Source organism: Oryzias melastigma, linkage group LG6 (assembly GCF_002922805.2).
Source record: "Oryzias melastigma strain HK-1 linkage group LG6, ASM292280v2, whole genome shotgun sequence".
In the NCBI taxonomy this organism is placed as follows: domain Eukaryota; kingdom Metazoa; phylum Chordata; class Actinopteri; order Beloniformes; family Adrianichthyidae; genus Oryzias; species Oryzias melastigma.
Genome location: NC_050517.1, coordinates 6,265,201 through 6,280,347, shown reverse-complemented (window position 1 = coordinate 6,280,347; position 15,147 = coordinate 6,265,201). Strand labels below are relative to the sequence as shown.

Here is a 15,147-nt window from a genome sequence, read left to right as displayed (position 1 = left end):
TTAACGTGGTGTAGGGGTTTGAGGGCTTGAGTGATCCTAGAAGTTGTGCTCATTGGGTTAACCCTCTTGTTAGGGTCTCCCATTGTAATCAGGTCCTAGGTGACAAGCCGGACTAAGAGCGGTTCAGAAAGTCATTATGGAAAATGCTACATCTACGTTAACTTTTCTTTCCTTTTTTTTGGGGGGGTGGGATTTAAGCCTATTGTACCAGATGCCCTGTACTGGATTAGGGAGACAGGACCACAAAACAAAATAAAATAAAGTAAACAATTTGTAAATTATTAAGCTAAAGTTTAAACTTGATTGTTTTGTTGAAAATAAAACACACAATAATGCAACCACAAGGGGCACTATTCAGTGCTTTCTTGTGCCGGTCCCAAGTCCGGATAAATGCAGAGGGTTGTGTCAGGAAAGGGATCAAGATTAAGACTAAGCCTCAAGATTTACTGAGCCTGAACCGGTTCACTCGTACAACCCAATGTCTGTCAACAATTAATTAACAAAGAATGAATACTGACAGAAGAACACTTAATTTGTATTTCTTAGATTCCTCTCCACTTCAAGTCACTGATACATTTAAATATCTCGGTCTCTGGCTTGAAACTGATTTATCATTTAAAACTCATATTCAGTCTATTACCAATAAAATACATTACAGTCTTAAATCTTTATACCAATCAATTAACTGTTTCAATCTTCCTGTCAGAAAAAGAATAATTTCTCAACTCCTGCTCCCCATATTTGATTATCTGGATATTATTTACTTTAACACTTCAGCAACGAATTTACACCCCTTAGACGTACTTTACAATAGTCTCTGTCATTTTGTTCTGCGCTGCCCCTATATGACACACCATTGTTCAATGTACCAACAGTTAGGCTGGTTTTCACCCTCAGTTCGAAGAATGTATCATTATTTACTGTTCACTTTTAAATGCATTCATTTTGACTTTCCCTCATACCTAAAGCAATATCTTGTTCCATTGAACTCACAACACAACCTCCGTCACACTGATCAGATTTATTTTTTTGTTCCCAGATATAATAGACAACCAGGAAAATATGCATTCTGTGTTCGCGCCCCCAGTGAATGGAATAACCTCCCATCTCAAATACGATCCCATACGTTTTTTCCATTATTTAAAAGAGCTCTGTCAACATATTTATTTGATCGTTGTACTTGTTCTCATTATGTGACTTAATTCTTTAACCTTTTTTTTTTCTTCTCTTTTTTGTGTCATTTAATTGTATATATATTACTTTGTTTTGTTTTTGTCCTTCATAGTATCTATTCATTATGCTATGACTGAATTTGTTTTGTTAATTGCATATTGATGAGTGGGGTAAAGTTGAGAGCTGTCGTGTGTGTATGTGTGTGAGAATGTGGATTTGTGTATTGATTGTATACTTTGTATTTTTTTTTTTTTTTATTGTATTCTTGTTTCTTGATTACACTGTACTCCGTCATTATTTATTTAAGATATCTGTTTTCATGAGGAACCCCTTGAAAACGAGATGTGACATCTCAAGGGGCTGATCCTCTTATTGTTTTTGAAATGTTAAAATAAATAAATAAAATAAATAAATTATGACCAACAACAACAGGTTGATCCACAACACTGACCTGAACTCATGTGTCAATGCATCTCACAGAATGTCTGTGGACAAATCAGTTTGGATGAGTTTTATAGGAGGACTGTAGATAAAAGACTGAAAGTGAAAAGTGAAGGAAATGGAAAAAAAAGAAAAGTTGGAAATGCCACTGTTTTGGATTTCCAACTTTTCTTTTTTCAATTTTTAACAGTTTAAGCTTCTTTAATTTAAAAGGCTTTACTTTTTTCAAATCCATAATTTCTATCTTTGATCTTTTTACATACAATGTCATTTTTCATGTTTTCTTAGAAACAAAATTTTTATTGATTTTTTTATAACAAATACAAATAAACACAAACACAGTCATAAATGAAACGATAGATGTCACAAACATTTCCCATTGTTGCAGGAGGCACCACATGAGGGCGCTGTCATAACTCCTTTAAAAGGAAGGCTGAGAGAGCAAGCAAGGTAATGCCAGTTTCCTGTGTTTGACCAGGTTGAATGGGAAGCTCTTTCAGTGAGTCCCGGTAAGACTGATGATGTTTTATTGTAAGATTGGCTGTATTTTTTGTAATGATTCTTTTAATCCTTAATTGGTTTTGTTTCTATCTTGTTTTAGGAGCATCTGTGTTTTTATGTGAGAGTGGACTGGGCGTGAGGGTGTGACGGCGTACCAGGTGGCAGCACTTTTAATCATGCGTCAAATTTAGAAGTATTAAAAGTTTTGTAAATTATGTGTGGTAATGTTTTGTATTTCTCTTTTTAGTGCCATTGCTGTAGCCTGCTGTCCTTGTAATTTAGGCCTCGACTTGTTATGATGAAATGTTTGTTAGTCCGCTCAAGCCAGATTGTTTTGTGATTAAGCAGATTGTTAGGGCGGGCTAACACATTTAATTCTTTTTTTGTCTTTTGTCACTTTCCCCCATTCCTTAGCCTGTGGTGAATTAGTGCTCACCAGTAAAGCTTATGACCTGCAGGAAGACCAACTTTGTCAGGAAGGCTGGGTTAAATAAAAATATTGTACACGCCACTACTGTCAGAGTTGTGTTGTTTTACACCTAGTTCGGCTCAAACTATGAGAACACTTAGATTTAGATTCTAGGTTGGGTGTCAGTTTTATACAACTTGGTCGAATATACAAAGAGTATGTGGATACAAAGAAGTATTTTTAATAATGTAGGACTTGGGATGAAGAGGCTGAGACGTTTGGATCCATGTGCAAATGTTTTCATGAGCAAGGGCAAAACATGAGCGTAGTCAGAGTCCAGGCAAGGGTCAAAACACAAAAGCAAGGCAGAAGGTCGATGAGGAGGCAAGGGTCAAGGGTCAAGGCACAGAGAAACAGGCAAAGAGAAGAACAGCTCAGAGTGTAACGAGTTGCATGAAACTTTACCTAAATCAGGGTTTAACTAATTTCCCTTTTTAATCAACACAAACTATTCAAACAAATAAACACATATTCTTTAAATTCCCCCCCAAAACAAAATGAAAAAAATGTCCTCTTATTCTTTTCAGTCTCATTAGGCTTTTTAGTATCTCTTCCAGTGTTCATGTAAAATTCCAGTGTCCAAAAAGTATAGATCCACAAGGAACAGAAGTCCAAAAAAAATGGAATGGTCTCACCAAAATGGCGTGGTTGTGGTTTCCTCCCTTAGTCCAGCTTTTTGTGGGTAGGTTATCCTTTTTAATTCTTTCTGGGGTCCCTCGTAGCCTTTCCCAGCCTTTTGTCTTATTCCTCCATCTGACCGGCCGCCGACGCCCCAAACTTTTCTCTTTTTATTTCCTTGCTGGTGACTCCGCCCACTTCCTCCAGAATTCACACAATACAACACAAAAATTCTGCACAGTATTTATAAAAACAGTTTCTATTACTTTTAGAGCATGAGTATTTTCAAACCCCTGTGGACTTAATTCATATCATTATTTTTATTTATTTTGTCCACTGGATACTTTTGTGGCAATGCTACAAGTAATACAAGACTTTGCACTGGAAAGGAGGCTGGAGTGGGCTTATATGCTGTGACCATGATTATGATGATGAACAGCTGAGCAGGAAGGAGTCCATGGCAGTGGCTGATGGGAGTTGTAGTGAGGAGCATGAGGAGTCCGAACTCTGGCGAGGGCTCCCTCTGCTGGTTGGAGATGGGTGCTGACATCTGAACTGTGACAGGACTACAGAGGACCCACATGACTGTATTTCTGTATCCTCAATATGTATAGAAATAAATGGATCCCAGATCTGATGAAAATGATGTTTTTGTTGTTTTATTGTGATTTTTTCCAGGGAAAATGTTGTTGATATTTCTGATATGTTTTTTATTTGACCAACTTCTATTTTTTATTATCATTTTTGTCTTGCTCTTTGGATTTTAAATTTGGAAATGTTTTAATGTGAAGCACTTTGAGCTACACTGGTGCTCTATAAATAAAGATTGATTTGATTTGAAGAGGAAACTGCGTGTGGGTGAATGAGGGGCGGGCGCAAAAGTCCTGTTCTGCCTAGGGCGCTATGCAGCCCAGGGCCAGGCTGCCCGTCCCCTGACCCTAGCCTGGTCCGCGTCTGGTACCGGTACTGCATCCTGAACTGTTACTGATCTTCGTCCAGTACCGACCCTCATCTGGTACCGGGTTAAGGCTAGGGTTAGGATACCGGTGCGGTTGTTCAAGTCTTGGCACTGATTTGCAGCCCTGAGGTTCGGGACCCCTGATTTGATGTCAATCAATTGGGGTCATCTGGAACAGCCAGCACGTCAAAAACGATGAGCTGGAAACACCAAAAACGTAAATTTTTGACGCGGAGGGTCCTTATCAATATGTGATCAGTTGGGAATTAAAATGTGTTGCAATATGTTACCAGCGCAAGATAACATCGGACTGTTAATAACAAAAATATCAAATGATCTGGAGGGCCGGATCCGGCCCCCGGGCATTGACTTTGATGTATGTGCTGTAGGGTGATCCTCTATCTTCATCCTGGTTGATCTTCTCTGCAGCCTTCACTATTCCTGAGATATCTGTGCAGCTCTGTCACTTTGGTTTGCATGGTTGCATGGAGAACACGGTGCTATGAGCATTTCTGATCCCTCCCCCCACATGCAACTGGATCTACAACTTCCTCTCAGACCGCTCACAGGCTGTGAGACTCGGTCCCCACCTCTCCTCCACCTGCACACTCAGCATCGGCTCTCCTCAGGGCTGTGTGCTGAGCCCTCTGCTGTACTGCCTCTACACCTACGACTGCAGTCCAGCCCACCACAATAACCGGATCATAAAATTCGCTGATGACACCACAGTGGTTGGACTCATCTCCAGAGGTGAGGAGTCTGCCTACAGGGAGGAGGTCCTGAAGCTGGCAACCTGGTCTTCAGAGAACAACCTCACTCTGAACACCAAGAAGACCAGGGAAGTCATCATCGACTTCAGGAAGCACAGCCCTGACCCCGCCCCCCTCCACATCAATGGTGAGCTTGTGGAGAGGGTCCACACCATCAGGTTCCTCGGCGTCCTCATCTCAGACAACCTCTCTTGGACAGCCAACATCACAGCTGTCATCAAAAAGGCTCAGCAGCGTCTGCACTTCCTGAGGGTCCTCAGGAAGAACCGCCTCTGCACCAACCTGCTGCTGACCTTCTACCAGTCATCCATCCAGAGCCTGCTCACATACTGCATCACAGTTTGGTTCGGCAGCTGCACCGTCGCAGACAAGGAGAGGCTCCAGAGAGTGGTAGACACAGCTCAGAAGATCATTGGATGCCCCCTCCCCACCCTGACTGACATCTACTCTGCACGCTGCCTCAGCAGAGCTCAAAACATCATCAAGGACAGTTCACACCCCGGTTCGGACTTGTTTGCCCTGATGCCCTCTGGAAGGCGTTACAGAGGCATCAAAACAAAAACAAACAGACTGAAAAACAGCTTCTTTCCAAAAGCAGTATCTATGCTAAACTCCAACTCACACAGATAACTGCTCATCACACTGTACAGTATATGTTCATATATTTATATACTGCTTATGTACATATGCACATGTAAATCTGTAAATCTGGTTATTTAAATGCTCGATTTTTTGCACATCCATAATGTACATATATGCTCATAGTCTTATATGGCACAGTTCATTGTATATATTTTTCTACATATTTTTTATACTTTATATCGTATTTTTTATATTATGTTCTGTATTTTTTATGCCACTTGCACTGAAACGGTTGCTGCAATTTCATTGTCCTTGTGATAATGACAATAAAGGTCTATCTATCTATCTTTAATCTCTCAGTGGTCTTCAGATCAGCACAGATGATGCTGGTTATTCTGACTGGCAGTGATGACAAATACAACTCTGCCCTCTTGTGGTCTTTTGAGGAACTGCAACGTATGAAGCCTCTTGGTTTGGGTAAAGTTCAGAAACAGGTGTTTGCTCCCACCCAACGGCAGGATAGGCTCACTTCAAAGGACACGCAATGGACTTGATCCAGTGGGTCCTTCAGCCAGACAAGCTGCTGCCTAAACTATGTAGGCACAGGAGGGTCCAAGTCTGGGTCTGTTTTAGACTGGGGCTCTTCCTGAAAGGGGCGGTCTCACTCTGTAACATCAGCATGTGAGGACCCGCTCGTTTTCATGGGTATGGGAGGGGCTGCTGCGGACAGCGCAGGTTTTTAGAGGATTACTCAGAAACGCACGAACGGATCAATATACCGTTTTGGGGTTCTTAATAGTGAGGAATGAACAATATGATACACTTAAAAGCTCAAAAAGTTGATTTTAAGCTTTTAATTTGTTTCATTAGTGATTCTGTTGAATAATTTAAAATTAATGACCGAGTACCTCTGTTTTTTTCAGACTTTATTTACTGCATTCATAAATTTAAAATCATATAGGGCATTGATCCCATTTACATGCCCACAAAAATCAGATAACTGGGAGTTTTCAGAAAGTAATCAAATAATAATCAGAAAGTAATCAAATAATAATCAGAAATGACTCTGGAAACATGATAGTTGGAGAATACTAGTCCAGGTGTTTTAGTCCATTTTCTGATTTGTTTGGTAGATTGTTGTAATGATGGAAGTTTCAAATTCCTGTTACTTTCAAAACTTCAGTGTCTCTGACCTCAGTGAACTAAACTAAAATATCTGCAGCATCACGAAGACCAAACAGCAGTCGCCATGGAAACGCAACATCGCCCGTTTCCTGCATTTGGTTTACAGGTGCGCTGATGTGAAACCGATTAAAACAAAGACACGTGGACACACGTGGTAATCCGATGCCTTATTTGATGAAAGACGCCGGATTATTCCGTCGGCATGGTGGTCGCCAGAAAAATCGGACACCTCAAGAAATCATCTGAACGGGCTCACAAACAGATGAGGACCAACAACGTCTTCAAGAGGAGCTTGATCCACATTTACAAATACAGCTTTCCAACTTCAAAGTCAGGAGAAGTCTGTGTCACACCAGTAAACGCCACGATTTCTCAGTCGGAAAAGATTTGAAGAGCAAACTTAAGGAGGTAGCGAGAACTGCCTCTTGCTGTTCCTCGTGTTCCGGGTCTGAGCTGGTGTCCATCTCAGAGCGTGTCTCTGTTACTTCAAAGCGTCTCGCACCATGATGCTGTACACAGACTTGTACACCCTCAACACATGGAGGGCTGAGGGCCAAAGTTTGGGCTCCTCCCTCTTGCACACATCGTGGACCTGAAAGAGGTGGAAGTGGACCAGATCTCCTCCTCGGACCCTTCCCATGATGAAGCGGGTCCTGTCCGGAACTTTCCAAATCTCCGTCTTCTCGTCGTATCCGGGCATGAGGTCATCTGATAACGACTTGTTGCCCAAAGGCCAGAGCTGCTCTGGAGCCACAAAGTCTCCGGTGAGCTCCTGGTGTCCTCACTTCACCAGCAGGCCTCCGCCCACATCCACCTTGGGCAGCAGGTCGTTGACCACCAGCCGGAAGTCGCTGGTTGGCAGAAACTGAGAGAGCGTTTTCTCCAGGCTGTTGGAGTCACACACGACCCGCCGGCCCCCCGGGGCTGTTATGGAGGAAGTGCAGGATGGACACGTAGTCCAGAGCCAGCCTCAGACGGATCTGCCACATGTGGTGAAACTGATGCTGCTCCTGAGCGAAAACCCCCTCCAGGTTCAGCAGAGAGCAGTGAAGGTGGTACTCCGTCACAAAGCTGTGGTCCTCTGCACAAAGGCCCACCAGCTGCACCACTGCCGTATCCTGCAAGGCCTGGAGCATGCCCAGTCCATGCAGGAAGTCCTCCAAGTAATCCTGGGAGGTCAGTCTGCACAGCGCCACCTTTTGGCCGCTCCACTCTGCTAGATACACCTGCAGAGAGACGAGTGTTTTCAGAGTGAAATGATTCAAAAAAGGAGCCGACCCACATCGTCTGCTCACAAATGCACCGCCTCAGAAACTAGCTAAAACAGTGAAGACTCCTCCACTCACTGGTTATGTCCAAATCCCTCCCTAATCCCTTACCACTAAAAAACATATCTAGTGCCCAGGATTTAAATGCAATTCCAACACATGATGACAAACATGATGATTTCCTCAAGTAAAAACTTAATAAATAAGACCATTTTACAAAGACTTCATGAATCCACTGTGTTCCAAGCATGACAACTTGGATGACTTATTAAATAAAATAAAGATACATTTTCATTTGAAAAATTGCTCAAACCCAATGGGGTCTCAGGCATGGGGTGAAAATAGATTTTTTGTTATAGCGGTACTGTTCCCCCCTCCCCCATGAGACAATCCAAGATCTTTGACGCTGTGGCATTTTTGACAGCCAAACATTCAATTCTTAGCAAAGATCCATTCATATGTTCTGTGTCCAGATTGATGGTCCTGGTGCCTCAATGGCATTTTCCATGAAACTTGTATCTCCCCTTTTCTTTTCTTCATCCTTTGGCCTGAACATCTTCATCCTCACTTTGGAGTTTCCTCTAAAATTTCAGATCTTTTTTTCTCTGCATGTTCTTTTTTATTTACATTTTCTTAGAAATATTTTGATCTTTTATTTCACAATGTCACCATTTACTTTTTCTGTCTTGAACTGAATTTATTTTGTATTTAAACTGACCGATCACAATATTGATGAGAACTTTATGAATCCTTTATTGTTGTTCTTGTCCCATTACCTCTGTGTAGCATTTAGGGCTGTGGATCATCAGGTGGCGATCCGATTCGATTCACAAATCGAGAGCAACGATTCATGAGTTGAACCACGATTCTTACTTTTTATTATAATGTTTATTGCTATGTCTATTTACTAGATGGATGAAAATTGAAATTATTTGTATTTTAATCATCATTTATACCTTTATTTAGAACAGGTGATCAGAGTGAACTAAACTGATGATTAAAAAACACAAAGATTCAGATAAAAAGACATTTTTTTGTCATTTAAAGTTTTTTTTTTTTTCAATCTTCTGGTTCAGCAGTAAAACAACATAAAAGGATAAAAATCACTTTTGTTTTGGGTCATTTAACAACAAAACCTGAAAATGTTCTCCACAGTTTTCTATCCTCAAAGTTCTTCAATATTTTACGTTCTAAGCACCACATATTGCTGCAGAGCTCCTATGAAAAGTATTTTTTTTGCAGCAGAATCAGCTGATTCACGTTGATTACATCCACCTTTCAGCAGCGCGAGGCTGTTTCTTCAGAATAAGCTGGAGTTTCGTTAATTACGTCAAATGTTGAAGAGTTATCATAACCAAAGTAATGTAAACACTGGAGCTAAAGCTCCTATGTTAAAGCTAATTCATTTTTTCAGAAGTTATGTCTGTGAGCGGAACTTCAGTCTCAGTTTTTGAACGGAAAAAATCTCTCGCTAGTTTTACTTTGAAAACCGGAAGCTTCACCGACACGAAGATGTGTTTACTTCCGGTGGAAGTACGGTGGCTCTTTTGGCCTTGTCTTTGTTTGTAAACTTAAAATCCGACATTAATCTGCATTTCAGAGCAAGAATACATCGTCCCCGATTGATATTTTGATCATCTTTTGCTACAATTTACTACATTTATAAAGATCGCGAATCAGCGATCTTAGACGTCGCGAATATCCTTACTCGAAATTTTGGGAGCAGATCGCGAATACCCGAGTACCCGGATACTCGTTACAGCCCTAGTAGCATTCACATTAATGCTCAGGGAAATGTGAACAAATTGAAAATTCCCGAACGAAAAATCAAACCCACTCCATTACAGGTGCATTACAGACAAAACAATCTCACTCCCAAGTCGCCACACACCGACGCCTGGGTGTCCCCAACTCATCACCCCCCGGACACACCGGCTGTTCAGTAAAAACAAGGGTCCCCAACCCTTGGGACACGACACCGGACACGAACTGGAACCAAACGCGGAACCGGGTTAGCGTGCCGGTGTGTTTTTCCATCCTGGCAACATACCGGTATTGGTTCGTGGCCTGGAGGTTGGGGACCTTTGATTTAAAGGGAACAGCCATCATGATAAAATTCGATTAGTTGGGAACACCCAAAACATCACAAAGTGACGTGGATGGGTCCCGAACGTCAACATGTGATGACCCGGGAACATAGACTGTAAAAATAATGGACAGAGCGAGCAATGAGGTCCCCCATTGGAAATGCATTACTTCCTCTCCTCGCGAAAGTAGGCCGCCGCTTTCACCGTCAATTCCTGAAACGGATACCGCCATTTGCAAACAATCTTCAGCGATTGGTCTGAGTCATAGCTGAGTCATCGAATCTACAAGAAGTACTGTCGCCAATCAGGAGTGAGTTTGTTGCAACCGTCTGCCTATTTCCACGCCTCTACCACGAGATCGCGGATGTAAACAGCTTCAATAACGGCGGCTCGGGAAAATGGCTTTTTAGGTTTCGTTTTGATCACGTGGTCAGAAATCCTCTGGCTCTTTTCTAAATGACGTCGTTCCTGGTTAAGGTTAGGATTATGGTTATGGTTAGGGTTAGAAAAGCAAATTGTTCGTTTGTGGGGCTGTCTGTGATGCTCACGCCTCCACCAGGGGACGTGTCAAACGTGGAAAACACATTTTAACACGTTTAGGACCGCGCGTATTATATGCACGCAAAAACCGGTTTTGGCGTACACGGCCAAACACGTGTACACGTGTACCATTATACACGGTATTTTCCAAATTGTGGCATATGTACGCATTTTACTGAGACTGGGCTGATTGTACAAGTCATTGTTCAAGCCTTTGAGGGAGAACCATTCCAACATTGGATTCTGTAAGCGGTCCTTTTGGATTTACTTACATTTATTCCTTTTTGTCGAGATAAAAGGAGCATTTGGGTGACGTTGCTAATCCCCTCGCGCGCTGTCTCTTCACATGCGCGGCCACGTTAGTCTGATCAGATGCACGTGAGAAGCGCGTTCAGCGGTATTTAAAATAAATAACCATCCCAACAAGTGAACAGCTGGATCTTCTTTCTGTTTGAAAATACGATCAGGTCCTTTCAATTTTGTCTCGCGCTCCTCAGACGGCTGCGTCTAATTCAGGCTGAAGCTGGAAAAGTGAAGAAGATGAAACTTTGGTTGGTGATTTTATGCGCATATACGCAACGTATAATTTATAAGCTACAATCAAAACAGTGAAATAAAGAAAAATGAACATTAAACAAACAAAAAAGTCCAAAGCACATAACCTCAGAGTGAAATCTATTTCTACAGAGTAAATCCTCATCTAAAAATGTCGACAGCATGCTCCTCTTGTTGTTTCAAACTGCTGCATCGGTACATTCCATTGAGGAAAACAACAGTAGGACAATGATTGGTACATTGTTGAATTGTAAAGTAGGTGTTAAAAGGTCTTCACGGACCCATTGATGAAGTCTGCTCCCATTGGCTACCCGTCATCTGTCAATCAAACCCCCCAGACATTCGACGTCAGACCCACAAACGCTTATTGAGCCATCTGATTGGTCAATTTATAACTCTAATAACTTGTGATAATGGAAAAAAAATCTTTGAAAAAAATTAGGATTAGAAAAAAGAAGTTAATCAGAAAGCAGCAGAGGAAGAATGATTATTCTGACGTATAAAATGACTGAGAAATAACTGTCTGTTTCTCAATGTAAGTCAATGGGACTTTGGCCTTTTTGTAACCCAGTGGTACTTCCTATATGGAACACGGAAGGAGGGGGGCTTGCTCTGTCCAGTTATTTTATATACAGTCTATGCGAGGATTTGTTTTTACTAAAGCAAGAGAGAGAGACCCAGAGTATTTAAAAACTGGCCGATGCGCCACTAAAAACAATGCAAACACCCAAATAAAGTTCTGCCTGCTCAAAGCTTTGAATGAATGAATGAAATTGTTTATTTTAAGCAATCAGGAATAATACATGAAACAAACAAATCACATTGAATTACAACTAGATCGATTGAAAGGGAGTGGGAGGAAGTGAATTGATATAATCCCACCCCGACTCGACCATTTTCTCTACATGAATTATCAATATCCGGTTCAGGACTTAATATCAAATATTTATACTCTACAATCATAGATTCAGGTTATAAAGGTTCATAACATCATTGATGTAATCAAATATCAAAACATCCACAGACAAATCATTCATATTAATCAGTAACAATAATCTAAATATTCTTATTTAAAAAATATTGTATTCATCAAAGAATGATTTAATAATACAAAAAGTAATAAGTAAAAATCATCTTCATTTGTTAATGCAAACAACATAATATTCTCATAAAAAAAGACAATTTGTGCAGATTGTTTTAATCAAATAATGATTATAATAATACAAAATGAAATCATTTCAAAGGAAAAAAGATCAGTAGTTTGAGCAGAATCAGTGCTACATCACAGTTTTTGGAGCAGTTTAAGGCCACGTAATCGTTCTTCATTGTTATGTCTGAGAGACTGTGAAGGTCTCATTTCAAGGGAATTGTGCTCGAGTTCTGCAGCTCAGAATCGGGTCAGAGTTCACCTTCAGCAGTTTCTTGAGTTCACATTTCACATTTTGCTTCCATTAAAGGTTCAAACGTGTGAAACCCCACAGCTCTCAAAGTCGTTCATGGATTTTAAGTCCAGGGGCTTCGTCTGGTCCGTGGTACGAGTGGTATGACAAAGAAGCTTCAATGTCAATTTTTCTTTTTTCTTTTATAAGAGCGACCGTGGCTTCTGTCATGTGTTTTACAGTGAAAGCCGGACGTACAGCTGATTCCTCCAGCCAGAGCGGCGATCCGCCTCCAATTCTTTATTCTTTAACACAGCTTCGGCTCCTACTTACTTTCACCCCTGGTCACAGGTATGTACATCAAATCCCAAAACAGTGATTGTTCAAATTGCTTGTGCATGTTGGGGTTTATTTATTAAACTAAACGAAAACAGAACTTTTTAAAACGACATTGATTTCATAGCTCTGTTGGAAATGGACTAAAACAGATCAAAATATGGTGAACTCCAGTTGCATTTTGTGATTGTCAGCTGATGGTGTGAACAATAAACCAGCAGATAGTTTCAGACCCAGATGTGGTGGAAAACAGCTCACAGACATACAGTAGATCCTGGTCATCCACCAGATGTCAGTATTGTGCATAAATTGTCCCAGAAGACCTGGATCATCTTTAAGACACAGAAGTTTACTCCATCTAACTTAATGTTAAAGGAAGAGACATGAGAAAAGGAAAATTTATGCTCCACCTGCCTGTCAATCAAGCATGGACCTCATTATGCGTAAATCTGAGCTGCAACAAAACTAAACAGATTGTTTAAAGAAATTAAATGTTAGTTCTATTTATCATTACAAAATAGAACTTTAGAAAACCTTTTGATCAAAGACCGTACATGGATTTATTTTGTGGTAAAATTGGACCTTTTAGCATAAGGTAAGGACTTCTATCTGTAGTTGTGTTATGGTAAATTGATTACTGTCCTTTGAATTAACAGGAATAATAATGTGGTCTTTGTTTCTAAATTAAGTGCAGTTTTATTCAGTTTGACTTGAACAGGTTTGTGTCAAATAATAATAAAAAATCTGCTATTAATGAAAAGCTAACATACTAATTTCATGTTTTTTTTACATTAATAAAATTTGATAGATAGTAATGAAAAACATATAACTTGTCCTTTGCAGAAAACTAAAAACAATGATCTTAAGATGTTTGAAGTAAATATTTAAATATTGATGTTTTTTCTTCTAATTTTAAAATATAATTTGATAAAGCTGATAACAACAGAAACTCTGAGGATTTATTTCTAGAAGCTTCTCTCATATGTGACAGACGACCGTCTTGGTCAAAGAGCTGATTTGTGGAGAGTTTCCCGCCGGGTGTGATGGCGCGCGCCTGTAATCCAAGTGTCATGGAGGCTGAGGCTGGAGGATGGTTGGAGCTCAGGAGCTCTGAGCTGCAGTGGACTATGCTGATCGGGGTCCACACTCAGTTCGGTATCGATATGGTCTTTCTGGGGGAGCCCGGGACAACCAGGTCGTCTAAGGACGGGTGAATCGGCCCAGGTCGGAAACGGAGCAGGTCAAAGCCCGCGTGCCGCTCAGTTGTGGGATCGCACCTGAGAGTAGACGCTGAAGCACAGCCTGAGGAACACATAGAGACCCAGCATTTTGATGCTCCGTACTCTTCATCAGAGTTCTCTGTTAACACACTCCAACAGTGTTTGACTTCTTCCTGAAACGTTGTCTTCTTTACACAGTCAAAAACATTGTTTCTTGTTCATCAGACACTGCCCCCTACTGGATATTACAAGCAGAAACATCAAGCAAAAGTAGACTTTGAAATGTTTGATTTTTGAAAAATGTAGACAGACAGTTTTCATTGAGACATCTCTGTTCAATCATTTTATATCTTTCTGTTGTCAATGTAAAAATCATTACATTTGCAAAGTTATGCAAATGTTGCTAATGATCATAGCAGCTGCTCAGTGACCAGAAAAGTCTGGATCCAAACCACAGCAGGGCCTGTTATCTCAACATGTGGAACTCTACTGCAGTAACTAGTTGGAGAATACATTTTTTACTGTTATTCTTTTTCAGTTTGCAAAACAAAAAGAGTAAAATTAGCACTGACCCCGGTAGTCATGAAGTGCTTCGAGAAGCTGGTTATGGCCCATATCAGGAACAACATCGATGCCACTGTGGACCCGCAGCAGTTCGGTTACAAGAAGAACCGCTCCACTGATGATGCCATCTCATCTGTGGTCCACACAGCCCTTCAGCACCTGGAGGGCAGGAACACCTACATCCGCCTGCTCTTCCTGGATTTCTCCTCGGCCTTCAACACCATCATCCCACAGACCCTGCTGCAGAAACTCTCCAGCCTTGGCCTGAGCCCCACACTAGGGAACTGGGTTCTGGATTTCCTAACAAATAGACAACAGACTGTCAGGATCCACAATACCATCTCCCGTACCCCCACCCTGAGCACTGGCACACCCCAGGGCTGTGTACTGAGCCCCCTCCTGTTCACTCTGCAGACATATGACTGCTCGGTGAGACACCCCAGTTGCCATATAGTCAAGTTTGCAGACGACACAGCGGTAGTAGGACACATCAGCAACAAC

General features: G+C 41.2%; 1 pseudogene; it reads right to left on the bottom strand.

Moving 5' to 3' along the window:
* Nucleotides 1-7,178: 7,178 nt before the first annotated feature.
* Nucleotides 7,179-10,724, bottom strand: LOC112139216 (annotated as a pseudogene).
* Nucleotides 10,725-15,147: the final 4,423 nt, after the last annotated feature.